Raw genomic sequence first — 27,460 nt, 5'->3', positions numbered from 1 at the left:
AATACGGACATTAGTACGATGTCAGATCTAGAGTTCAGAATCATCACTTTAAAGATACTAGCTGGGCTTGAAAAAAGCATGGAAGTTATTAGAGAAACCCTTTCTGGAGAAGTAAAAGAACTAAAATCTAACCAAGTAGAAATCAAAAAGGCTATCAATGAGGTGCAATCAAATATGGGGGCGCTAACTGCTAGGATAAATGAGGCAGAAGAAAGAATCAGTGAGATAGAAGACCAAATGATGGAAAATAAAGAAGCTGAGAAAAAGAGAGATAAACAACTACTGGATCACGAGGGCAGAATTCGAGAGATAAATGATACCATAAGACGAAACAACATTAGAATAATTGGGATCCCAGAAGAAGAAGAAAGAGAGAGAGGGGCAGAAGGTATAATGGAGCAAATTATAGCAGAGAACTTCCCTAATTTGGGGAAGGAAACAGGCATCAAAATCCAGGAAGCACAGAGAACCCCTCTCAAAATCAATAAAAATAGGTCAACACCCCGACATCTAATAGTAAAACTTATGAGTCTCAGAGACAAAGAGAAAATCCTGAAAGCAGCTCGGGAGAAGAGATATGTAACCTACAATGGTAGAAACATTAGATTGGCAACAGACTTATCCACAGAGACCTGGCAGGCCAGAAAGGACTGGCAGGACATATTCAGAGCACTAAATGAGAAAAATATGCAGCCAAGAATACTATATCCAGCTAGGCTGTCATTGAAAATAGAAGGAGAGATAAAAAGCTTCCAGGACAAACAAAAACTAAAGGAATTTGCAAACACGAAACCAGCCCTACAACAAATATTGAAAGGGGTCCTCTAAGCAAAGAGAGAGCCTAAAAGCAACGTAGACCAGAAAGGAACACAAACAATATACAGTAACAGTCACTTTACAGGCAATACAATGGCACTGAATTCCTATCTTTCAATAGTTACTCTGAATGTAAATGGGCTAAATGCCCCAATCAAAAGACACAGGCTATCAGATTGGATTAAAAAACAAGACCCATCGATATACTGTCTGCAAGAGACTCATTTTAGACCCAAAGACACCCCCAGATTGAGAGTGAGGGGGTGGAAAACCATTTACCATGCTAATGGACACCAAAAGAAAGCTGGGGTGGCAATCCTTATATCAGACAAATTAGATTTTAAACCAAAGACTGTAATAAGATGAGGAAGGACACTATATCCTACTTAAAGGGTCTATCCAACAAGAAGATCTAACAATTGTAAATATCTATGCCCCTAATATGGGAGCAGCCAATTATATAGGGCAATTAATAACAAAAGCAAAGAAACACATGGACAACAATACAATAATAGTGGGGGACTTTAACACCCCCCTCACTGAAATGGACAGATCGTCTAAGCAAAAGATCAACAAGGAAATAAAGACTTTAAATGACACACTGGACCAAATGGACTTCACAGACATATTCAGAACATTCCATCCCAAAGCAACAGAATACACATTCTTCTCTAGTGCCCATGGAACATTCTCCAGAATAGATCACATTCTAGGTCATAAATCAGGTCTCAACCGGTACCAGAAGATTGGGATCATCCCCTGCCTATTTTAGACCACAATGCTTTGAAACTAGAACTCAATCACAAGAGGAAAGTCGGAAAGAACTCAAATACATGGAGGCTAAAGAGCATCCTACTGAAGAATGAATGGGTCAACCAGGAAATTAAAGAAGAACTAAAAAAATTCATGGAAACCAATGAAAATGAAAACACAACTATTCAAAATCTTTGGGATACAGCAAAGGCAGTCCTAAGAGGAAAGTATATAGCAATACAAGCCTTTCTCAAGAAACAAGAAAGGTCTCAAGTACACAACCTAACCCTACACCTAAAGGAGATGGAGAAAGAACAGCAAACAAAGCCTAAACCCAGCAGGAGAAGAGAAATAATAAAGATCAGAGCAGAAATCAATGAAATAGAAACCAAAAGAACAGTAGAACAGATCAACGAAACTAGGAGCTGGTTCTTTGAAAGAATTAACAAGATTGATAAGCCCCTGGCCAGACTTATCAAAAAGAAAAGAGAAAAGACCCAAATCAACAAAATCATGAATGAAAGAGGAGAAATCACAACCAACACCAAAGAAATACAAACAATTATAAGAACATATTATGAGCAACTCTATGCCAGCAAATTAGATAACCTGGAAGTAATGGATGTATTCCTAGAGATGTATCAACTACCAAAACTGAACCAGGAAGAAATAGAAAACCTGAACAGACCTATAACCACTAAGGAAATAGAAGCAGTCATCAAAAATCTCCCAAAACACAAAAGCCCAGGGCCAGATGGCTTCCCAGGGGAATTCTACCAAACATTTCAAGAAGAATTAATACCTATCCTTCTGAAACTGTTCCAAAAAATAGAAATGGAAGGAAAACTTCCAAACTCATTTTATGAGGCCAGCATTACCTTGATCCCAAAACCAGACAAAGACCCCATCAAAAAGGAGAATTACAGACCAATATCCCTGATGAACATGGATGCAAAAATTCTCACCAAAATACTAGCCAATAGGATCCAACAGTACATTAAAAGGATTATTCACCACGACCAAGTGGGATTTATCCCTGGGCTGCAAGGTTGGTTCAACATCCGCAAATCAATCAACGTGATACAATACATTAACAAAAGAAAGAACAAGAATCATATGATCCTCTCAATAGATGCAGAAAAAGCATTTGACAAAGTACAGCATCCTTTCTTGATCAAAACTCTTCAGAGTATAGGGATAGAGGGTACATACCTCAATATCATAAAAGCCATCTATGAAAAACCTACAGCGAATATCATTCTCAATGGGGAAAAACTGAGAGCTTTCCCCCTAAGGTCAGGAACGCGGCAGGGATGCCCACTATCACCACTGCTATTCAACATAGTATTGGAAGTCCTAGCCACAGCAATCAGACAACAAAAAGAAATCAAAGGCATCCAAATCGGCAAAGAAGAAGTCAAACTCTCACTCTTTGCAGATGATCTGATACTTTATGTGGAAAATCCCAAAGACTCCACCCCAAAACTGCTAGAACTCATACAGGAATTCAGTCAAGTGGCAGGATAGAAAATCAATGCACAGAAGTCAGTGGCATTCCTATACACCAACAACAAGTCAGAAGAAAGAGAAATTAAGGAGTCGATCCCATTTACAATTGCACCCAAAACCATAAGATACTTAGGAATAAATCTAACCAAAGAGGCAAAGGATCTGTACTCAGAAAACTATAAAATACTCATGAAAGAAATTGAGGAAGACACAAAGAAACGGAAATACGTTCCATGCTCATGGATTGGAAGAACAAATATTGTGAAGATGTCAATCCTACCTAGAGCAATCTACACATTCAATGCAATCCTCATCAAAATACCACCCACTTTCTTCAAAGAAATGGAACAAATAATCCTAAAATTTGTATGGAACCAGAAAAGACCCCGCATAGCCAGAGGAATGTTGAAAAAGAAAAGCAAAGCTGGCGGCATCACAATTCCGGACTTCCAGCTCTACTACAAAGCTGTCATCATCAAGACAGTATGGTACTGGCACAAAAACAGACACAGAGATCAATGGAACAGAATAGAGAGCCCAGAAATGGACCCTCAACTATATGGTCAACTCATCTTTGACAAAGCAGGCAAGAATGTCCAATGGAAAAAAGACAGTCTCTTCAACAAATGGTGTTGGGAAAATGGGACAGCCACATGCAGAAGAATGAAACTGGACCATTTCCTTACACCACACACAAAAATAGACTCCAAATGGTTGAAAGACCTCAATGTGAGACAGGAGTCCATCAAAATCCTAAAGGAGAACACAGGCAGCAACCTCTTCGACCTCAGCCACAGCAACTTCTTCCTAGAAACATCGCCAAAGGCAAGGGAAGCAAGGGCAAAAATGAACTATTGGGACTTCATCAAGATAAAAAGCTTTTGCAAAGCAAAGGAAACAGTCAACAAAACCAAAAGACAACTGACAGAATGGGAGAAGATATTTGCAAATGACATATCAGATAAGGGGCTAGTATCCAAAATCTATAAAGAACTCATCAAACTCAACACCAAAAGAACAAAGAATCCAATCAAGAAATGGGCAGAAGACATGAACAGACATTTTTCCAAAGAAGACATCCAAACGGCCAACAGACACATGAAAAAGTGTTCAATATCGCTCGGCATCAGGGAAATCCAAATCAAAACCTCAATGAGATACCACCTCACACCAGTCAGAATGGCTAAAATTAACAAGTCAGGAAATGACAGATGTTGGCGGGGATGCGGAGAAAGGGGAACCCTCCTACACTGTTGGTGGGAATGCAAGCTGGTGCAGCCACTCTGGAAAACAGTATGGAGGTTCCTCAAAAAGTTGAAAATAGAGCTACCATATGATCCAGCAATTGCACTCCTGGGTATTTACCCCAAAGATACAAAAGTAGGGACCCGAAAGGGTACGTGCACCCCGATGTTTATAGCAGCAATGTCCACAATAGCCAAACTGTGGAAAGAGCCAAGATGTCCATCAACAGATGAATGGATAAAGAAGATGTGGTATATATACACAATGGAATATTATGCGGCCATCAAAAGTAATGAGATCTTGCCATTTGCAACGACGTGGATGGAACTGGAGGGTATTATGCTGAGTGAAATAAGTCAAACAGAGAAAGACATGTATCATATGACCTCACTGATATGAGGAATTCTTAATCTCAGGAAACAAACTGAGGGTTGCTGGAGTGGGGGGTGGGGTGGGAGGGATGGGGTGACTGGGTGATGGACACTGGGGAGGGTATGTGTTCTGGTAAGCGCTGTGAATTGTGCAAGACTGTTGAATCTCAGATCTGTACCTCTGAAACAAATAATGCAATATATGTTAAGAAAGAAAAAAAGAAGAAGAAGAATGTAGCAGGAGGGGAAGAATGAAGGGGGGGAAATCGGAGGGGAGACGAACCATGAGAGACGATGGACTCTGAAAAACAAACTGAGGGTTCTAGAGGGGAGGGGGGTGGGAGGATGGGTTAGCCTGGTGATGGGTATTGAGGAGGGCACGTTCTGCATGGAGCACTGGGTGTTATGCACAAACAATGAATCATGGAACACTATGTCTAAAACTAATGATGTAATGTATGGAGATTAACATAACAATAAAAAAATTAAAAAAAAACAAACAAACAAATAAACACAAGATTTTTTTTTGTTTTAATGAGCAAGACTTCTTCAACTGTATACCATTGTGTGGGGAGACCAACCTAGAGAGTTAGTCCAGACAAGTCAGTAAACAAGTTAAAAAAAAAATGTGTATAGGACAGGAACAACAGCAATTCTGGGAAGAGAAGATGGAAACAGGATCCAGTGTTGTTACATCTAAAATGTTCAGTTTTCAGTGACAATAACAAGAAACGAGGAGACAGGCAAAGAAACAAGGAAGTGCTCAAGATACAGGAGAGAAAGTGGTTAATACAAACTGCTGCCTAGAGAGTCCAGATGTTAGACTCAGCAGACAAAGACACCAAAGCAACTATTACAAATATGTTCAAAGAATAAAGGAAGCTATGTTTAAGAATACAGGAGAAGTGTGATGGCTTATCAAATAGAGAATATAAATAAAGATACAGAAATTATAAAGAATCTAATAGAAATTTCAGAGTTGAAAAGTGCAGTCATTGAAACAAAAAATTTACTAGAGGAATTCAGCAGTGCATTTGAGCTGACAGAAGCAATAATAAGCAAACCAGAAGATATGGCAGTAGAGATTATCCAACCTAAAGACGGAGAGAATTAAAACAAAAAATTGAACAAAGCCTCAAAGAAGAGGCTCGAAAGGGGCATAAAAATATTTGAAGGAACAATAGCTAAAAACATCCCAAATTTGATTTAAAGAAAACATTAATCTTCACATCTAAGTACAACAAACTTCAGGTAAGATAAACTGAAAAAATACACACCTAGATAAATGATATCAAATTGTTGAAAGAGAAAATCTTCACAGCAGCAAGAGAAAAATGGTTCAAGTACAGGCAAACTACAATTAGTCAATATCTTATTCTGATAAGAATTCTCATAAGAAACAATGGAGTCTAGAAAGCAGTGGGATGACACATTCAAGGGGCTGAAAGAGAAAAAAAGTCAACCAAATATTCTGTATTCAACAAATCTACCCTTCAAAAATGAATATGAATTAAAGACACTTCCAGATAAACAAAGAATGACAGAAGTCATTGCTAGAAGATCTTCCTTAGAAATACTAAAAAAGTCCTTCAGGTTGAAAAGAAATGATATCAGACAGTGACTTAAATCCACATGAAGAAATAAAGTGGAGTGGTATAGGTAATTACATAAGGAAATGTAGATGACAGTATGTCTTTTTTTCTTCTCATTTAAAACACATTTGCATAAAAATAATTATAATTCTATATTGATGGTTGAATTTTAACATATGTGTGTGTAATATAAATGGTAATAATAGCACAAAGAGGAGAGAAAACAGAGTTTTATTGGAAGAAAATATCTACATTATACTTAAATTACATTAGCATTGATCTGAAGTTGGTTGTGATAAATTAAGACACATAATGTAATCACCAGAAAAACCACTGATAAAATAAAACTGAAAATATACTGAAAACAACGATAATGAAGTAATTAAAATGGTGAAATAGAAAGTACCTACTTGCTGCCAAAAAAAAAAAAATTCAGTAAAGAAACAACACAGGAAATAAAAAGATATGAGAAATAAAAATTAAATAGCAAAATGGCAGATGTAAATCCAATCATATCAATAAATACATTAAACATAAATGGATTGAACACTCCAATCAAGTCAGAGATTTTTAGATTGGATATAAAGAAATTAAGATCTAAAATATAGTTTTGATCCAAAGATGCACATAAGTTAAAGACAAAAGAATAGAAAAAGATACTATGTAGATGGTAACCATAGGTGAGCTGGAGTGGCTATATTAATATCAGACAAAATGAAACCATGGCATCTCAAAATTTATGGGACACAGCCAACAGTGCTTACAGGGAAATTTATAGCTTTAAATTACTGTATTAGAAAAGAAGAAAGATGTAAGTTGATTTTCTAAACTTTCGCATTTAAAACTAGAAAAAGAAGAAAACTAGACCTAAAACAAGAGGAAGGAAAGAAATAATAAAAATTAGAAAGGAAATCAATTAAATAGACAAAAGAAAAACAATAGAGAATATCAGTTAACTGAAAGATTGAAAAGACTGAAATATTGCTAACCCTTTAACTGATCAAGAAATAAGGGAAAATTAGGAAAACCTTGTAATACAGAAGAGAAGTCACTGGTGAATTTACAGAAATGAAAAGGAAATTATTATTACTATTATTATTATAAATTATTATAAGGGAATATTATAAACAACTTTATGCCAACAAATTACACAATTCAGACAAAAGGAATAAATTCCTACAAAGACATAAATTAACAAGACCAGCTCAAAAGGAAGTAGAAAATGTAAATAGATCCATAACAAGTAAAAAAATTGAATTTGCAATTTAAAAATCTTCCCAAAAGGAAAAAAAAAAAAGATTAATTTTTCCAGATGCCTAGTTTATTATTAGTCTTTCTGGGGCTCTTGGCTTAATTGACCACCTTCATGCTTTTTGCTTCCTCTTTCACTGTTATCTGTGCTTTCCTCTTGTGCTTTTCTCTTGTACTTTCCTCTCTTTCCTTGTGATTATTCTCTTCTTACAGTCTTTGTTTTGAAAACTTAGCTCAATAATGGTCAATATTTCTTCTTTTCTGGGGCGCCTGGGTGGCTCAGTTGTTAAGCGTCTGCCTTTGGCTCAGGTCATGATCCCAGGGTCCTGGGATCGAGCCCCGCATCGGGCTCCCTGCTCCGCGGGAAGCCTGCTTCTCCCTCTCCCACTCCCCCTGCTTGTGTTCCCTCTCTCGCTGTCTCTCTCTCTGTCAAATAAATAAATAAAATATTAAAAAAAAAAATTTCTTCTTTTCTAATGGATGCACTTGGAGTTACATTTTCCTCTAATCACCATTTTAGCAGCATCACTCAGATATTGATACATACTCATTCTTTATCATTTACTCATAAATATTTCATCATTTCCATTGTGATTTCCTTATCCCTTGAATTATTCAGCAATGCATTTTTTCATTTCCAAAGAAATATGGCTTTTTTGGCTACATTTTATCATTGATTTTCATCTTGAATACTTATTAGATACAATTATCTGTATTAAATAGACTCCTTGGTATTCACTGAGATTGGCTTTGTGGTCTAGTATCTTCCAACTTTGCTAAAATTTCAGACTTCTCTTCGGTTCAGGGTTCTAGATATGCTCATTAAGTCAAACTTGCTAATTATGCCATTCAAGTATTCTTTACTAATTTTTAGTCTAGTTGCCTTATTGAAATTTCCCTTTATATATGTAGGTATATCATTTTTTTGTTGTAATTCTGTAATACATTTTTACTTTATTAATTTTCAGTTTGAATAATGTAAGTGTGGTTGAATATTATTCTTACATTTGTGACTCATTTATTGTTCCTCATCTGTGACCTGACTATTCATGTCCTTTGCATGTTTTAATATTGGTTTGTTGGGTTTTTTTCATTGACTTGTAGAATGATTAAGGAAACTAATTATTTGTCTATAATATAATCATTTGCCTATTATTAGTATATCAGATGCAAATATTTTTCCCAGTCTGACATTTCTCTTTGGGTTTGGTCATACATATTGCATAGACTATAGAATCAGCTTGCCAAGTTTCACAAAATAAAGAAACTTGTTGGAATTTTTATTGGGATTGCATCACAATATTAAGTCCTCTAATCTGTGCACATGGTATGTCCTTTCATATTTTAAATAAAATGGACAGAGGGAAATTCTAAATAAAAGAGCAGAAATCAGTAAAATAAAAAAGCAAACATGTAATACAGAAAATTAGCTTGTTCTTTGAAAACAATAATGACACTGATAAATTCTGATAAGACTAATTGTAATAAAAAGAATGGACAAAAATAATCAGAACCCAAAAAAGGGAGTAAACAACTTCTTGTCCCCTTCCCCACCAGAGGCAAATTTAAATAAAATGAAAAAGTCCCTAAAAAAATGCATCCTACCACAATTGACATAGGATAAAAATATGGATAACACTGCAAAAAAAACTTGTGTCTAGATTCATTAGCCTTCCAACGAAAACTGTGCAGGTCTGAATGGCTTCACCAACAAGTGTTACCAAACCCTTGTGGAAAGAAATAACACCAATAGGACATGGTCTCAGAACATAAAAATTATAATTCCCAAATAATTTTATGAGGCCAGCAAAATCTAGATATCACAATATTTCCAGCTCAAATTGGGAAAGATAATTAAATGCCAATTTCACTTATGTACCTAACTAAATATTCTATAAAATATTAGAAATTTAGATCTGCCAATACATAAGAAAGGAGAACAAATCATGACCAAATTAGTTTTATCTCAGGATTGCAAGGTTGCTCTTACACTGGAAAGACAATCACTGTATTTCACCACCACTGAGTATATCAATAGTTACAAAGAAAGCGTCACAAAACATACCTAATGAAGAAATTTTGAAAGCTTTCCTTTCAGTGAAAGGAACAAGAGGTGGATCTGCTCATACTGGAAGTTCCAACCTGTGAAATATGTCCAGAAAAAGAAATAAAGAAGGGTTAAAAAGGAACAGTGAGACTGTCATCACCTGTAGATGATAGAACTGTCATACAGAAAATCCTAAAGATGCTAAAAATTCAAAGGAATAGATTGATAGATTGCACAAAAAAAGTGTAAATATCAGTTATACTTCTATTTGCCAACCATAAAAAGTTAGACAATGAAATTTATACTAGCCTTCACATACACAAATAATAATCTGTTAGAAGATGTAAAGGAAGAAAATACACTTTTACAATATAAAAAAATAAAATACTAGGCATTAGCCTAACAAAAAATAGTGCAAAACTTAAAAGAGGAAAACTATTAAAAAAAAAAACTCTGAAAGAACACAAAGGTTGACTTGAACAACTATTAATACATATTAAGTTGTTAAATAGGAAGAAATAAAATCAGAAAGTTGTCAAAACTAAGTAAATGTTTACTTTTAATTTGATATATAATATAATAAAATATAATATATATGATAATTATATATACATTTATATATAATACAATATAACATAATATAATAATTATATATACATTTGTGTGTGTATATATATATATGTATATATATTTACACATTATATGCAAGTGAATACACAAGCAAGAGCAGCTCAGTTTTTCTTGGAAAAAAATAGCAACAGAGGGATGGGACTATTCCTAATATAAAAATGCATTATAAAGCATCTATGACTAAAATAGCATGGTATTGGTATATAAATAAACAGTGGAACACCATAGAAAATCCTGAAATGCACCTACATGCAAATGGAAATTGAATATTTATTAAAGGTCATATCTAAGATCAGTGAGAAGAGGTGGCCTTTTCACCAAGTGATGTTAGGAAAATTATAAGCCACATAAAAAAAAAAAAAAAAAAGGAGACAGATCCATTACTCGAACGAGGATAAATTCTAAATGGATCAGAAATATGCATGTAAAAATTAAAACCATATAAGTTATAAAACAAGAAACATAAAAACATGTGATAGCTTTCATAACCTGAAAGTGGGAAGAAGTTTTTAAAGTATGACTCAAATTATAGAAGCAAGAAAGGAAAGGATTGATAAACTTGACCACATTAAAATTTCAAAATGCATGAAAAGAAAAAAAAACCATAAGCAAAATAATAAAACTATGGACAAATTGGGGGAAACATTTGCAACTTAATCACAGGCAAAGGGTTAAGAGCCTAATATCAAAACGCTCAAAAAAAACCCAAAAACAAACAAACAAAAACTGCTCCTAAAATTGGAGGAAAAAGACAAACAGCCCCATTGAAATATAGTCAAAAATATGAAGAAACAATTCACAGTAAAAGAAATGCAAATGTTTCCTAAAACATAAAAAAAGATTGCTCATGATTAAAAAATGCAAATTAAAACTATACTGGGATGCTATTTCTTACCTATCAGATTGGCAAATCCCAAGAGTCTAACAATATATTCTAATGGTAAGAGTGTGGACAAAGACACTCACAATCAGCTAATGAGGGAATATAAAATGTTCCAGTGCCTATAGAGGAGAATTGGACAAAATCAAGAAAAAAAATCTGTATCTTTTAGCCAGGAATCCAATATCTAGGAATCTATTCCTAAAACATACTGGCAAAATATGCACAAGGTTATTTGTTGCAGAACTATTTACAACAGCAAAAGACTGCAAGCTACCAGAACGTCCATCGGTAAGGACCAACATGATTGGTCCTGACTGTATACGAGGTGATAATATAACCCTGAGGGAAGAACTGTTTCCTGTGACTCCAAACCATAATATTTTCATTGTATGTCCTTAGTGATATATAGTGATTTTATAAAAGTAAAAGAACTATAAGAGAATATTATTCAGTAGCATAATTTTTAATATTAATATTAGTATTATTTTGACATGATTATATATATATGTAAATATACAGTATAACAAAGCAAAAACTTATTCTTGTCATAAAATACCAAGATTTCTAATCTAAGTAAGAAATTAAGTAAAAATCCTATAGGCCTATATTTGAATTGTAAATATTAATACAAACCCATGTCTTGTGTCTGTCATTAAAAAAAAAAAATCTCTTGGGGTGCCTGGGTGGGTCAGTCGGTTAGGCGTCTGCCTTTGGCTCAGGTCATGATCCTGGGGTCCTGGGATCCAGCCCCACGTTGGGTCCCCTGCTCAGCAGGAGCCTGCTTCTCCCTCTCCCTCTGCTGCTCCCCCTGCTTGTGCTCTCTTTCTCTGTCAAATAAATAAATTAAATCTTTTAAAAAAATTATTTTAAAAAATCTCAATTCTGTCCACCAAAGGCTTAAAAGCAATGACTACACAGTTGAAATGAGCACCTCTGGCACACAAATTGTGGTCTCTGTCATTTACCATAAAGAATGAACCAGAAGTCTGGAGAAATGGATGACAACAGTTCTGAAACAGAAAATGTACAAGAATAAGCTGGAACTTCTTTTTGTGCTGGAAAGCAAGTAAGCTATCAAAGACTGATAAATCTATGCCAAAAGAACACAGAAGCCAATCTGAAAGCCTATGAGAGATAATTTGAACATCAAAAAGTAAAATCACTATAGTTATTTATATTTGTACAAATACTAAATAATTATTTTGTAATTGATGAGGGAGCAGAAGGCAAGCTGAGGACAAAGCACAAGCTGACACCCCCCCCCCCCCACTTCCCTTCCCAGGTGGGATATGTGTGATATTCCTCCTGCAGGACCGTCAGCCCTAAAACTAAGGGAAGGAAAAAAACAAATGGTTCACTAATAGAGATCACAGTCCAGCAAGACAGGAGTCTCCCTCAATTTACAAATGTCTTAGTGATTTACAAGAAAAAAACCATTCTTATCAATAGTCTAACTTCCAGAGACCCATAGACTCAATTCCCTGGAGCCCTAACATCACCCACCCATCCATAGTGATGTGGGAAACAAAGGTAGAAGGGAATGTAAATAAAATAAAATTTCCTTATAACCTGCAGCCCATTGACAAGGACCTGTGATAGGCAGAGTATAACATTCCTCAAGGAAATTCCCAACTATCTTAATGCTAATGATTTACTAGAGGGAAAAACAAATTTAACTTGACAATGAATGGCAAGGCCTCCAGTATCTTGTAGGTCCTCTTTAGCATACAAAAGTCCTTTTGAAAACCTCCCTTTTTCCTTACCCCCAACTCTCAAGTATATAATCAGTGACCCCTCACAACCCCAGTGCAGCTTGTCTTTCTGCCCACGGGTCCTGTCTCCATGCTTTAATAAAATCACCTTTTTGCACCAAAGATATCTCAAGAATTTCTTCTTGGCCTTCGGCTCTGGACCTTACCTACATTCCAAAACTACATCGGTAATGACACTCAAAGTTTAAAAAAAAAAAAAATCAAACACCTCATAAGTCACTATTGGAAGTTGCTGGGGCACCAACTCATAACCACTAAAATGGATAAAGTAAAAGAATCAAACATTTAACCTGCCTTTCCTGCATGAATTGTATTTAAGCATAACCAAATAGATGATGAAGGAAAGTTCTTATAGGAAAAAGCCAGCTGATACATACAGAAAAAACAATTGTAAGATAGAATTTCACAATTTTGCAACCTCTAATGAAATGATGGATCCTGTCTAAAAAACCACAGACTGGGTGGATTAAACAACATAAATTAATTGTCTCACAGTTCTGGGGCCTTGGAGTTTCAGATCAAGGTGTCAGCAGAGTTGAATTCTTCTGAGGCCTCTCTCTTTGGCTTGTAGATAGCCATCTTCTTGCTGTGTTCTCACATGCAAGTGTGAAAGAGAAAGCATGTTCTGTTGTCTCTTTTTATAAGGTCACTAATTCCATTATAAAAGCCCAACCCTCATGACCTCAGCTAAACCTATTTATCTCCCAAAGGCCCCATCTCCAAATACCATACCTTTAGGGTTAGAGTTTCAACATATGAATGGGGAGAGCACAATTCAGTCCATAGCAGATCTGGGCAATCATCATCACAAATGCAAAATCAATTTTATGTGAAAGATTGATAGATGACTTTATAAAGGACAGATCAGTCCAATACCCCACAAACACACAAAGAGATCAATCTTAGCATTATTAAAAGTAGGACAATTCCTGATGTGATTCCACAGGAACTTCACAGCATTTGCAATATATTATTCCCCAAAAAGTTAAGCTGTAATCAAATCAAGCCAACTTACGTGAAATTGGCTGAGGAAGATGGGGGTGGGCAAGGAACAACATTATATGACAGCAATAAGGAATTAGCCAGTTGAAAATGCAGGACATTCTATAAGACAATTGACGACCTCACCAATAAATTTTTGACATTAATAAAGGTAGGAGGGTTGTTATAGAATAAAATAAAAAATAAACTTCAAAAACATATCAGACAAATGCATAATGCATGTATCTTTTGAAATTTTAATTTGAACAAACCAATTGTAAAAAGACATTTATGAGACATTTGGAGAAATTTCTATGAAATTATTTTTAATTTTTTAGCTTGATAAGGGCATAGGGCTCATGTAAAGAAGAAAAATATTTATCTGTTAGAAATATTTAAGTAGAAAATAAGCTTTAAAAAAAAAGCATTTAAAATAGCATTAATTATAAAAATTACCATACTGTTTGGATTACTGTGGTTTTGTAGTATATTTCAAATCTTGAAGTGTGATGCCTCCTGCCTTGTTTTTCTTGTTCAAGATTGTTTTGCCTGTTCAGGGTCTCTTATGGTTCCATAACAATTTTAGGATTGTCTTTTCTATTTCTGTAAAAAAAAAAAAAATCATTGGAATTTTGATAGAGTTGCGCTGAATCTGCAGATTGTTTTGGACATAATGAATATTTTGGCAATACTAATTCTTCCAATTTATGAACATGGGATGTCTTTCCATTTATTTGTCTATTTCATCAATGTGTTATAGTTCAGTGTAGAAGTCTTTCAGCACCTTGCTTAAGTTTATTCCTAAGTACTTTATTCTTTTTGTTGTGATTATAAATGGGATTGCTTTCTTGATTTCCTTTTCAGATACTTCATTGTAAAGTGTAAAGAAAACTACTGATTTTCATATATTAATTTTGTATCCCACAATTACAAGGAATTTGAACAGAATAGATAACCTAGAAATAAATCCATATATTTATGGTAAACTGAACTTCACCAAGGCTGGAAGGGCAAGAATACACTATAGGGAATGAATAGTCTCTTCAATAAATGGTGGTGAGATAACTGGATATCCATATGCAAAAGAATGAAGTTAGACCCCTATCTTACACCATACACAAAAATCAACTCAAAATGGATTAGACTTAAACAAACAACCTGAAACTGTAAAACTCATAGATGAAAACAGAGAAAAACCTTCTGGACATCGGTTGTGGTGATGATTTCTTGCTTATGGCACCAAAAGCACAGGCAATAAAAGCAAAAATAGACAAATGGGACTACGTCAAACTAAAAAGCTTCTGCACAGCAAAGAACACAATCAGCAAAGTGAAAAAGTAATGTACAGAATGGGAGAAAAATATTTGAAAATCATATATCTGATAAAGATTAATATCCAAAGATATAAGGGATTCCTACAACTCAATAGGAAAGGGGGGCAAGGGAGAGAGGGAGGAGGGAGGGAAGGAAGGATGGATTAAACAATCCAATTGAAAAATGAGAGGGGCACCTGGGGGCTCAGTTAATTAAGCATCTGATTCTTGGTTTTGGCTCAGGTCATGATCTCAGGGTCGTGGGATCAAGCCCAACGTCAGGCTGAGAGCATATAGTTAATAATGCTGTATAGTACACTTGAAACTTTGTTAAGAGGGTAGATATTATGTTAAATGACCTTATCATACATGCATACACATACATACACACACACACAGAAGAGGGAGAGAAAACTTTTAGAAGTGATGGTTATGTTTATGGCATTGTTTATAGGGACAGCTTCATGGGCATATACTTATCTTCAAATTCATCAAAACATATATGTACAGCTCTTTTGTATGTCAATCATACCTCAATGAAAATAGCATAAATTATCAACTACCTAGAAAGAAATCCAACAAAAATTTGCAGGACTTATCTTTAAAAGTCTCTGAAATTATTGAGAGACATTAAAGAGAACAGAAATAGGGGTGCCTGGATGGCCCAGCTGGTGTCTGCCTTTGGCTCAGGTCGTGATCTTAGGGTCCTGGGACTGAGCCCTGTGTCAAGCTCCCTGCTTAGCAGGGAGTCTGCTTCTTCCTCCCTCTCTACACCTCCCCCTGTTCGTGCTCTCTCTGTCTCTCTCTCAAATAAATAAAATCTTTAAAAAAGAGAGAGAGAGAACAGAAATAAAAAGAGTTTGGAATATACTTTGTTCAGAGTTTGGAATAGTGAATACTGTTGAAATGTAAATTCTCCTTCAACTTGACCTGTGAATTTCATGCAATCTCAGGTAAATGCCTATAGTTTTCCCCACCATGGCACTTGAAAACCAATTCTCCAATTTTTATGGAAATGCAAAATGCCAAGAATAGCCAAAATACTTTTCAAGAAGAACAAGATGTGAGGAATTGTTTTATTGGATATCAAGACATAATATAAAGCTTTGATAATTAAGACAGGGTGGTGCTGGCATAAAGATTTTTTTTAAACCCCATGGAACATAATAGAAAGCCTAGATTTGTGACAAAGTTGCCACTGAAGAATGGTGGAGATGTGTGGCCTTTCCAATAATGTCATCAGCATAATGAAATATTTATATCAAAAAGTGAAAATGCATATCTGATTCACAGTATACATAAAATCAATTCCAAGTGGCTTATAAACCTAATGCAAAAGGCAAAGCAATGAAGATTAAAGAGAGAATATGGGAGATTAACTATAACTGTAAGGTAATAAAAATTTCTTAAGTGACATAATGGGGTCAGAAATGATAAGAAAACAGAAATTTACATGGAGCTAGAGTTGGTCCTGGGGATATATTCTGACCCCTCTTGGCCTACAGCTGTGTTTTTCTACATTTTTTTAAACCACAACACACATTAAGATAGATATTTTATTTCTTGATATATACATCCCAATATATACACAAACACACACACACATCTGCATGCACATGCACACACACACACACACCTGAAACCAACTTTCACAAAACAATACATACCCTTGTCTGTGAGGAGTAGAATATTTTCTTTTTTTACTATATTATTCTGATTTATTTTTTTAAAGATTTTATTTATTTATTTAACAGAGAGAGACACAGTGAGAGAGGGAACACAAGCAGGGGGAGTGGGAGATGGAGAAGCAGGCTTCCCGCAGAGCAGGGAGCCTGATGCAGGGCTCGAACCCACGACCCTGGGATCATGACCTGAGCTGAAGGCAGACGCTTAACGACTGAGCCACCCAGGCACCCCTATTCTGATTTATTTTTTTTTAATCCTGTTTGTTATCCATTAAAGTTAACATGAACTACTAGGGAGTTGTAACAGTTTAAAAATTGTTAGTCTAAAACAGAATTTTAGCAGGCAACTTAGGTGCAGAAGGGAATAAAGAGACTGCACAGCAAGCTAGCAGGAGGCTGGAAAGAGACTATCACAGCCTAATGTCTGAAAGAGGAAAGAGCTGGGGCAGTGTGTGGCAATAGTTTAGAGATAAAGGGCATGGTCTTTGGATCAACACTTTCTGGCTTTAGTTTCTAGCATGTGACCTTAGCCAAGCCCCTTAAGGTATCTGTGCTTTAAAATGGGAATCATAATGGCGCTTGCTTCATAAGGTTGTTGAAATGGAAGGTGTTCTTACCTAAAGAGTCAATATATCTAAAGTATTCAGAATAGTGCTTATCTTGGCGAAAGCACTACACAGTCCAAGTTGTGAAGCAAGACCAGCGGATTAATACTGTAATCTTATTTATGGATGGAGAGATGGTAACCTAGGTAACACTTACATGAGTTTCCAGATTCGAGGTGTTAGATTTGAGCCTTGAATGAGAGAGAAGGTGGAACTACTCGATCTATTGGAATAACTGATTTCACTGGATTTGTGGGGTTGCCTGTGAGATAGAGACAAGTATCTTTTTCTGGTAGTAGCACTTTGGAAAAGATGGATAGGATTAGTGACAAAATCATAGGGGAGACATTGTAACATTTTTTTCCCAAACTTATCAGAAACCAAACCACAAGCTCCCAATCTCTATGGGAGCTGTATGTTACCACAGGTGACATATAGGCTGCTGAGGGGTTCTGCTGGTTAAACAGAGTAATGGGGATTTTATAAGCTGTTGCTCACAATATAACAATGATAAAAGCCCAATTTATTCCAAAATCATCCTATGTGATAGCCATTAGAGACCTAAAAATGCAAAGAAGTCTAAATGCACTATATTCCAGGAAGGGATGAGCCCTTTCAAGGTAAGGTCTTCTGTAGCTGCTTTTATCTCTGGGGCATGGCAGGAAGAAAAGTAAACCTGCCATAAATAAAGAAAATGTGGCCAAGATAAGGAGAGCCAACAAAACCTTCAAGGATCCTGTAGGCCATAATGATGGATTAGAATCAAGAAAAGCACCCAAACCAGGCTAATCTACACACCTCATCAATTCTTTCCTTCAAACGTTTAATCTCAAATACAGAATGGTACATGGGAGGCTGGGGATGGGGTAAGAGGGCAAAGAGAAAGAGAGAGGTGGGGGGATCCTATGGTGTAAAAAGCTAGGGGTAAGACTGTAAAATAGAGAGTTCTTCCAAATCATGGGAAGCTGGAGAAATGAGCAAGAAAGCAAAGAGAGATCTTCAGAGTCTTGGATCCCAATTCGTAATTGAAAGAGGGACCTGATTCTTATCATCAAACTATATGAAACCCATAGTAAACTGAAATTAACTACAACTACAGCTCCTCCCTGGAGGAGCTCAACTCCAGACTGAGGAGTAAAAAGAATTACATAGTTGTAAGTTTCTTACATTTTTAATAAAGCATCATAATATTGAAGATAGAATGTGACAACTGAAAAATCTAAACACTTTGAAAATAAGTAACCCAACTTTAATCCATGGATCAAAGACGAAGTCCAAAGGAAAGTTTAAAAAAAAAAAACATAGAACTGAACAAAAATGAAAAGAAAATATATCAAAATAGGTGGTATGCAACTAAAGCAGATCTGAGATGGATTTTATAACATGAAATGCTCATGTTAGAAAAGAAGAAAGTTGGGGCGCCTGGGTGGTTCAGTCCTTAAGCATCTGCCTTCTGCTCAGGTCATGATTCTAGGGTCCTGGGATCGAGCCCCGTGTAGGGCTCCCTGCTCAGCAGGAAGCCTGCTTCTCCCTCTCCCACTCCCCCTGCTTGTGTTCCCTCTCTGTCTCTCTCTCTGTCAAATAAATAAATAAAATCTTAAAAAAAAAAAAGAAAAGAGGAAAGTTCTCAAAATAATAATTTAAGTTCCTACATCAAGAAATTGGAAAAAGAAGGGCACCTGGGTGGCTCAGTTGGTTAAGCAACTGCCTTCGGCTCAGGTCATGATCCTGGAGTCCCGGGATCGAGTCCCGCATCGGGCTCCCTGCTCAGCGGGGAGTCTGCTTCTCCCTCTCCTGCTCCCCCCTCTTGTGCTCTCTCTCTCAAATAAATTAAAAAAAAAAAAAAAATCTTAAAAAAAAAAAAGAAATTGGAAAAAGAAGAGCAAAGTAAACCCAAAGTAAGCAGAAAGAAAGAAATCATAAAGATTAGATCTAAAATTAATTGAAAACCGAAAATAATAAGAAAATGCTAATGAAACAAAAAACTGCTTCCTTAAAAATATTAATATAATTGATATAACCCTCTAGCACGACTGACAAAAATAAAATCAGAAAAGACACAAAGCAGTACCAGGAAACAAAGGGTATCATTATGAATCCTGCAATCATGAAAATGATACAAAGTGGGGGAACCTGGGTGGTTCAGTTGGTTAAGCCCCTGACTCTTGACTTTGGCTCCGGTCATGATCTCGGGGTCATGAGATTGAGCCCCACATTGGGCTCTGCACTCAGCAGGGAGTCTGCTTGAGATTCTCTCTCTCTACCCCCTCTACCCCTACCCCTCTACTTGTGTGTGCTTTCTCTCTCTCTCAAATAAATAAATAAATCTTAGAAAAAAACATACAAAAGGAATGTTGTAAACAATTTTACCCTTATAAATCTGACAACTTAGAAGAAATGAACTGACTGCTCAAAAGCCACAAATTACCAAAACTTAATCACCATAAAACAGATATCTGCATAGTCCTGTAACCATAACAGAGGTTATATAATATATAATTTTTTTAAGATTTTATTTATTTGACAGAGAGAGACACAGTGGTAGAGGGAACACAAGCAGGGGGAGTTGGAGAGGGAGAAGCAGGCTCCCCACCAAGCGAGAGCCCGATGCGGGGCTCGATCCCAGGACCCTGAGATCATGACCTGAGCTGAAGGCAGATGCTTAACGACTGAGCCACCCAGGCGCCCCTATGATATATAATTTAAAACCTTCAAAAAAGAAAACTACAGTCTCCATTGATTCCACTGTCAAATTCTACCATATGTTTATATAACTGACAACAATTTTACACAATCTTCTCCAGAAAATAGGAGAAGAAGGAATATCTCACAGTTCATTTTAAGGGGTTGTTACCAAAACAAGGTAAAGGCAGTATGAAAACACACACACACACACACACACAAATATCTCTTATGAACTTTGAGGCAGTAGTCCTCAGCAAAAATATTAGCAAATTGAATACAAAAATTTATAAAAAGAATTTTATATAGTGACCAGGTGGGATTTATCCCAGAAATGTAAGGATGATTTAATATTTGAAATCAAGCAACAAAACCTACCATGTTAATAGGCTAAAAAAGGAGGATTGACAAAAAACAAACAAACAAACAAATCTTGACAAAATCCAACACCCATACATGATAAAAACTGTCAGCGAGGTAGGAATACAAGGGAATTGCCTGAACTTGATACAGAGCATCTACAGAAACCTACAGTTGATATGGTACTTAATCATGATAAACTGAATGTTATCCCCCTAATATCAGGAGCAAGGCAAGGGTATCTGCTCTCAACACTCTTACTCAACATAGAACTGAAAGTTGTAGCCATTGCATTAAGAAGAGGAAAGAAAAGACAGGCAGAATGGAAAAGAAGAAATAAAACTGCCTCTAGCTGCAGATGACATGATTGTCTTCATAGAAAATCTAAAGAAATATACAAAAATAAGACCTATAAATAAGAACTGAGTTTAGCAAGGGTGCAGGATATAATATCAACACAAAAATAACCATCATATTCTCCATGCTAAAAAGGGGTATGCAGAAACTGCAATTAAAAATGTAAAACCAGGGGTTCCTGGGTGGCTCAGTCAGTTGAGCGTCTGACTCTTGGTTTCAGTTCAGGTTATGATTTCATGGGTCATGGGATCAAGCCACGTGTGGGTCTCCCAGATCAGTGGGGAGTCTGCTTGAAGATTCTGTCCTTCTGCCCCTCCCACCACTTGTGCATGATTTCTCTCTCTCTCTAAAATAAATAAATAAATCTTTAAAAAATAATAATAAATAAATAAAATGTAAAACCATTTGCAATCACACCAAAGAAAATGAAGTGCTCGGGTATAAACTCAACAAAAAATGTACAGGATCTGAATGTTGAAAATGAAAAATATTGATAAAAGAATTAGAGAAGACCTAAATAAGAGATGTACCATGTTAATAGATTAGAAGACTCAACATAATAAAGATCTTTCAAATTAATCTATAGGTTTAATATAATTCCCACTAGCATCCCAGCAAGGTTTTTGTAGATATAAACAGTATTATTCACTTATATGAACAAGCACAAAACCCAGAATAGCTAAAAACAATCTTGAGGGGTGCCTGGGTGGCTCAGTCAGTGAAGAATCTGCCTTCAGCTCAGGTCATGATCCCAGGATCCTGGGATCAAGCCCCTCATCGGGCTCCCGGCTCGGCGGGAAGCCTGCTTCTCCCTCTCCTCCCCACTCATGCTCTCTGTCACTATCTGTAAATCAAATAAATAAATAAAATCTTGAAAAAAAATCTTGAAAAATAAGAATAAAGTGGGAGAAAAACCGTATCTAATATTAAGACTTACTATACAGCTATAGTAATGTAGACAGTATAGTATTGGTGGAAAGGCAGACATGTATAAGTAGATCAAAATAAAAAACTCAGAAATACACTCTTATAAAGATGCTAAACTAATTTTTTTGCTAAATTAATTTTTGACAAATATTGTGTTTTCTTGTCAAAAGCAACTAAACTGAAGAAATACAGCCTTTCCAAAAAATGGTGCAAGAACAATTGGACACCCATAGGCAAAAAAGTGAACTTTGACCTTGACCTCACATCTTATGCAAAAATAAACCTGAAATAGATCACAGACATAAAGTTAAAACTACATAATTTTTAGAAAAAACATAGGAGAAAATATTTAGAATCTAGGTCTAGAAACGACATCTTAGGCATTAAAAAGCATAATGCATAAAAGACAAAAATTAAAGATTGGTCCCCATCAAAACTAAAATATTTTGCTCTGCAAAAGACCCTGTGAAAAGAATGGAGAAACAAGCTACAGACAGGGAGAAAATTCTTGCAAAACATATTCAACAAAGGATTATTATCTATAATATGTAAAAAACTCTTTAAAACACAGCAGTAAAATAAACAACCCAATTTGAAGAACAGGAAAACATAAACAGACATTTCACTGAAGATAATATATAGATAGAAAATAAGCACACACACAAAATATGTTTAACATCATTGTCTATTGGGGAAATGCAAAATGAAACTACAATAAGATATCACTGTACAACTATCATAATGGCTAAAACAAAGACGTGACACCATCAAATGCTGGCAAGGATTCAGAGAAACTAGATCACTCATTCATTGTTGGAAGGAATGAAAACTGGAACAGCTACTCTGGTAAACAGTTTGGTAGTTCTTATATAGCAAATATGTAATTACCATACAACCCAGCAGTTGCATTCTTGGGTATTTGTTTCAGGGAAATGAACATTTATGTTCATTGAAAACCTTTACACAAATGTGATAGCAATTTTATTAATAACAGCCAAAAAAAAATACAACTGGAAACAATGCAGATGTCCTTCAACAGGTTAGTGGTTAAACAAATGGTGATATAAGCATACCATAGAATACTACTCAGCAATAAAAAAGGGAATGAACTATTGATACATATACAATTTGAATGAATCTCCAAAGAACTACACTGAGTGAAAAAAAGCCATTTCCAAAAGGTTACATACTATATGATTACACTTATACAACATTATTTAAATGAAAAAAATAGAGAGATGGAGAACAGATGAGTGGTTGCCAGGATAACAGGGAATGGGGGGTCAGGTTGGGAGAGAAGTGAGTGTTGTAATAAAAGGGCAAGATAAAGGACACTTGTGATGGAACTGTTCTGTATCTTAACTGAAGTGGTAAATACATGAACTACACATGTGAGACAATTGCATAGAACTAAATACACGCACTGAAACGCACACAAATAAATACATGTAAAACTGAGGAAATCTGAATAAGATCAGTAGACTGTGTCATTATGAATTTCCTGGGTTGTGATGTTGTACCATAGTTTTACGAGATGTTATATTTGGGAGAAGAAGGGTAAAGGGTACACAGGATCTCTGAATAATTTCCTACAAATGAATGTGGATCTCAGTACTAAACTTTATGTGAACTATCTCAAGATGAAAAGCCTAATAAGAATGTATGTTGTAATAAGCAGAACACTGAGGACTTTTAGGGCACTGAAACTATTCGGTATGATACTATAATGGTAGATACATGTCAAAAACGCATTTGCCAAAAACCATAGAATGTACAACACCAAGAATGAACCCTAATGTAAACTGTGGGCTTTGGGTGATCATGATGTGTCAGTGTGGGTTCATCAATGGTAACAAATGTATTGCAATGGTGTGGGAGATTGGTAGCAGGGGAGGCTGTGCATATGTGGGGCTACGGGTTATATGGGAATTCTCTGTAATTTCTGCTGAATTTTGCTGTGAACCTACAACTGCTCTAAAAATTGGAAATATACTGTTATGTTTCCTTACATTAAATGTGAAGCAATGAAATATTATTTGAAGGTGGACTCAGAATATTTTTAAATGTATATGGTAAATCTAATGTTTAAGGAGAAGTTTAAGTAGTAAGTTGATAGAGAAAATGAAATAGAATTATAAGAATGTTCATTTAAGCCATTAGAGGGCAGAAAAATTGAAGTAAACAAAAATGAAACAAATAGAAAACAGCAAGATGTTAGATTTTAACCCAACTATATTAATAATCACTTTCAGTGTGAATGGTCTTAAAGAAGTCAATACAATGACAAATTTTCAGATTGATAAAAAAGTAAGAACCCAAGTATCGGTGTAATCTGGTAGTATCTGCATTAATATCCAGCAAAGTAAATTTCAGAACAAGTAATCTTATCAGAGATAAAGAGGTCTATTGTATAATGGTAAAGGGATCAATTTTACAAGAAAGTATAGAGATTCTAAATGTTTCTGTACTATCATCAGAGCTTGAAAATGATAGATCTAAAAGGAGATTATAGGAGCACCTGGGTGGCTCAGTTGGTTGAGTGTTTGGTGATCTCAACTCAGGTCATGATTTCATGGGTCGTGGGATGGAGCCCCTCGTCAGGTTCCATGCTCAGTGGGGAGTCTGCTCAAGATTCTCTCCCTCCTTCTCCCTCTGCCCCTCCCCCCATTCACACTCTCTCCCTCTCTCTCTTAAATAAATAAATAAATCTTTAAAAAAATAAAAGGAGAATACAGACAACTCTACAATTATATCTGGAGGCTTCTTCACTCCTCTGTCAATAATTTGTAGAATAGGCAGGCAAAACAATCAGTGAGAATATAGATGATCTGAACAACACTGTCAATATACTTGATCTGACATTTCTAGAACATTCCATCCAACAACAGCATACTAGACTTTACTCTCACAGTACATGGAAACAGTCACCAAGATAGACCACATTCTGAGTCATAGAACATAATCTTGAATTTAAAAGAACAGAGATCATACATAGTTATTTTAACAACACAATGGGATTAAAGTAGAAATCAATAGAAAGATAGCTGGAGAATCTCAACATATTTGGAAATTAAACAACATACTTATTTTTTTTAAGTTTTTTTTATTTATTTGACAGAGAGAGAGACAGTGAGAGAGGGAACACAAGCAGGGCGAGTGGGAGACGGAGAAGCAGACTTCCTGCTGAGCAGGGAGCCCAATGCGGGGGCTCAATCCCAGGACACCGGGATCGTGACCTGAGCTGAAGGCAGATGCTTAACGACTGAGCCACCCAGGTGCCCCAACAACACACTTCTTAAAAAAAAAAAACCCAAATGGGTCAGGTAGAAGTCTCAAGAGAAATTTAAAATATTTTAAGCTGAATGAAAATGAAAATCATTAGGATTTGTGGGATATAGCAAAGCAGTGCTTAGAGGGAAATTTACATGAATAAGTACTTATATCCTAGAAGAAGAAAAATCTGAAATCAATAACATAAGCTTCTATCTTAAGAGACTGGAGAAAGAAGAGCAAATTAAACCCAAATCAAGGAGAGTAATGGAAATAATAGTGATTAAAGCAGATATAAATGATAATGAAAAAAAATTAGATAAAAATCAATGAATATTCTGGACAAATTGACCAATGTGAAAAAGGAAGACATAAGTTACCAATATCAGAAATGAAGGAAAGGCTTTAATATTGATCTCACAGACATAAATAAACTAATGTAAGAATGCTGCAAATAACTCTATGCCCATAAATTTGGCAACTTAGATGAAATGGACCAATTATTGAAGGCACAAAGTACCAAAACTCAGGCAAGATGTAAATAACCCAAATACTTTCATATCCATTAAAGGAAGTGAATTTTTAAATATTTGTAACAGAAAGGTTTTTTCTCCAAAGGAAAAAAAATTCCATGAACATTTAAGGCAGAAATAATATTAATTCTATAAAATAGCTTCCAGAAATAAGAGTAGGAAACACCCTCCACCCCTTACCAAGAGGCCAGATATTATCCTAATATCTCTTTGGGCATAAACACAAAAATCCTCAAAAAAATATTTGCAAGTCAAAGTCAGCATAGTATAGAAATGTGTAATACATTATAACCAAGTATGATTCATCACAGGAATGTAAATTTGGTTCAATATTCAAAAATCTATCAGTATAATTTGCCACATTAACAGAATAAAAAGAAGAAACCATACAATCATCTCAGGAGGTGCAGAAACACATTACAAGCCCCAACTATGCAGACAGCATCAATCCCAAGATGATTCACGGGGCACCAGTAGAATGAGCCTTTGTCTCTTGCAAGCCCCCAGGTCCTTCCTGGCAGAACCCACTGCTGAGAAGTAGAAAAAGCAAAAAGATGTGGATGTGTATTTCTTACACTTACCAGGCTCAAATCCTAGGAAATGCAAGAGATCACCAGTACCCGCAGGTTCCTGAGTCTGCAGGCAAATGTGATCCTTTGACACATATCTCAAATCATCTCTTTTTTTTTTTTTTTTTTTTTTTGCATCAAGCTCCCTCAAATTCCTTCCGCTATGATGGAGTTTTTTAGTTCTGGTTGGCTCTGCTTTGATTTCAGTTTCTCTTATTTGCACATAGTCTTTCATATTACAGCATTATGAGCACAAGGAAGGAACCAAAACCAGGACAACTGAGAGAAAGAGATAGGTCTTGGTCTGGAGTGGACCCTCAGTTCTGCTTGGTAAAATTTGTACTGTGGGCTTCACTCATTTCACTGTCATGGACACAATAAGGTTAATTTTTTGCACTTTCTTCTCCTGAATTTGTTGAAATTACTGACTTCACACATTCTCAATCTCTTCCAAAAGTCTTTTGTGTCACGGAATGAATAATCACCTTTTCATAAGTCACGCCTTTTGATCCTTCTGAAGCACTAGCAAAAAGTTGAACAGTCATACTATGCTTGTCTCTAGAGGATACATTCCTGACAGTGAATTTTTCCTTTGTAGTGGCTTTTGCTATCTGGATAGACTGCCAATTTTCCAAATCATCTGGTCCTTTTCACTTCTTGCTTGGCAGGTCTTCCCTCAATTTATCTCTCCCTTCTCACATTTTACTATAAACAGTAAGATGAAAACAGGCTGCACCTTTAACACTGGGATTGAGAATCTCCTCAGCTAGATGACCAAGTTTGTCACTTACAATTTCTATTTTCTGCATAACTGCTGAACACAATTTCACTAAGCTCTCTGCCAGTACATAATAGGGATCCTCGTCCTCCAGTTTCTAATCACACTTCCTCACGCTCTTCTGAGCCTTCAGGTGCAGCATTCCCCAAGCCCACTCTGTGCATTCCCACCAGCAGCAGGCTTAAAGTGCATATTTCTAACAGTCTGTCTGTGATGCTTAGGCATCCTCTGAGGGAACTTGGGGTTTTTGTACAAAGCTTTTCACCTCCTCTGAGTCCTTGCTACCAGAATCCTTAACATCTATATCTCTGCTAACAATCTGTTCAAGGCAGTCAAGACCTTCACTAATATCAGGCTCCTCAAACATCCTTCCAGCCTCTGGCCACTGCCTGATTTCAAAGCTGCATTCATATTTTTAGGTATTTCTTACAGAAGCACCTCATGTCCAGGGACTGGAATCTGTGTTGTTGTTGTTGTTGTTGTTGTTGTTGTTATTGTTGCTGTGGTAACATATTCACAGGTGTAACATCA

At 35.9% G+C, this 27,460-nt stretch overlaps 1 long non-coding RNA gene across 1 annotated transcript in view; it reads right to left on the bottom strand.

Moving 5' to 3' along the window:
* Positions 1 to 13,366: 13,366 nt before the first annotated feature.
* Positions 13,367 to 27,460, bottom strand: part of LOC144382745 (uncharacterized) — a 30,052-nt gene continuing 15,958 nt past the window's right edge. The window contains exons 3-4 of the long non-coding RNA XR_013450135.1: positions 14,307 to 14,453; positions 13,367 to 13,455 (exon numbers count right to left, since the gene is read on the bottom strand). This is a non-coding gene — a long non-coding RNA (uncharacterized LOC144382745). The remainder of the gene's footprint in view (positions 13,456 to 14,306; positions 14,454 to 27,460) is intronic.

This window comes from Halichoerus grypus, chromosome 8 (assembly GCF_964656455.1).
Source record: "Halichoerus grypus chromosome 8, mHalGry1.hap1.1, whole genome shotgun sequence".
NCBI classification, from domain to species: domain Eukaryota; kingdom Metazoa; phylum Chordata; class Mammalia; order Carnivora; family Phocidae; genus Halichoerus; species Halichoerus grypus.
This window is presented reverse-complemented; position numbering and strand designations above follow the sequence as displayed.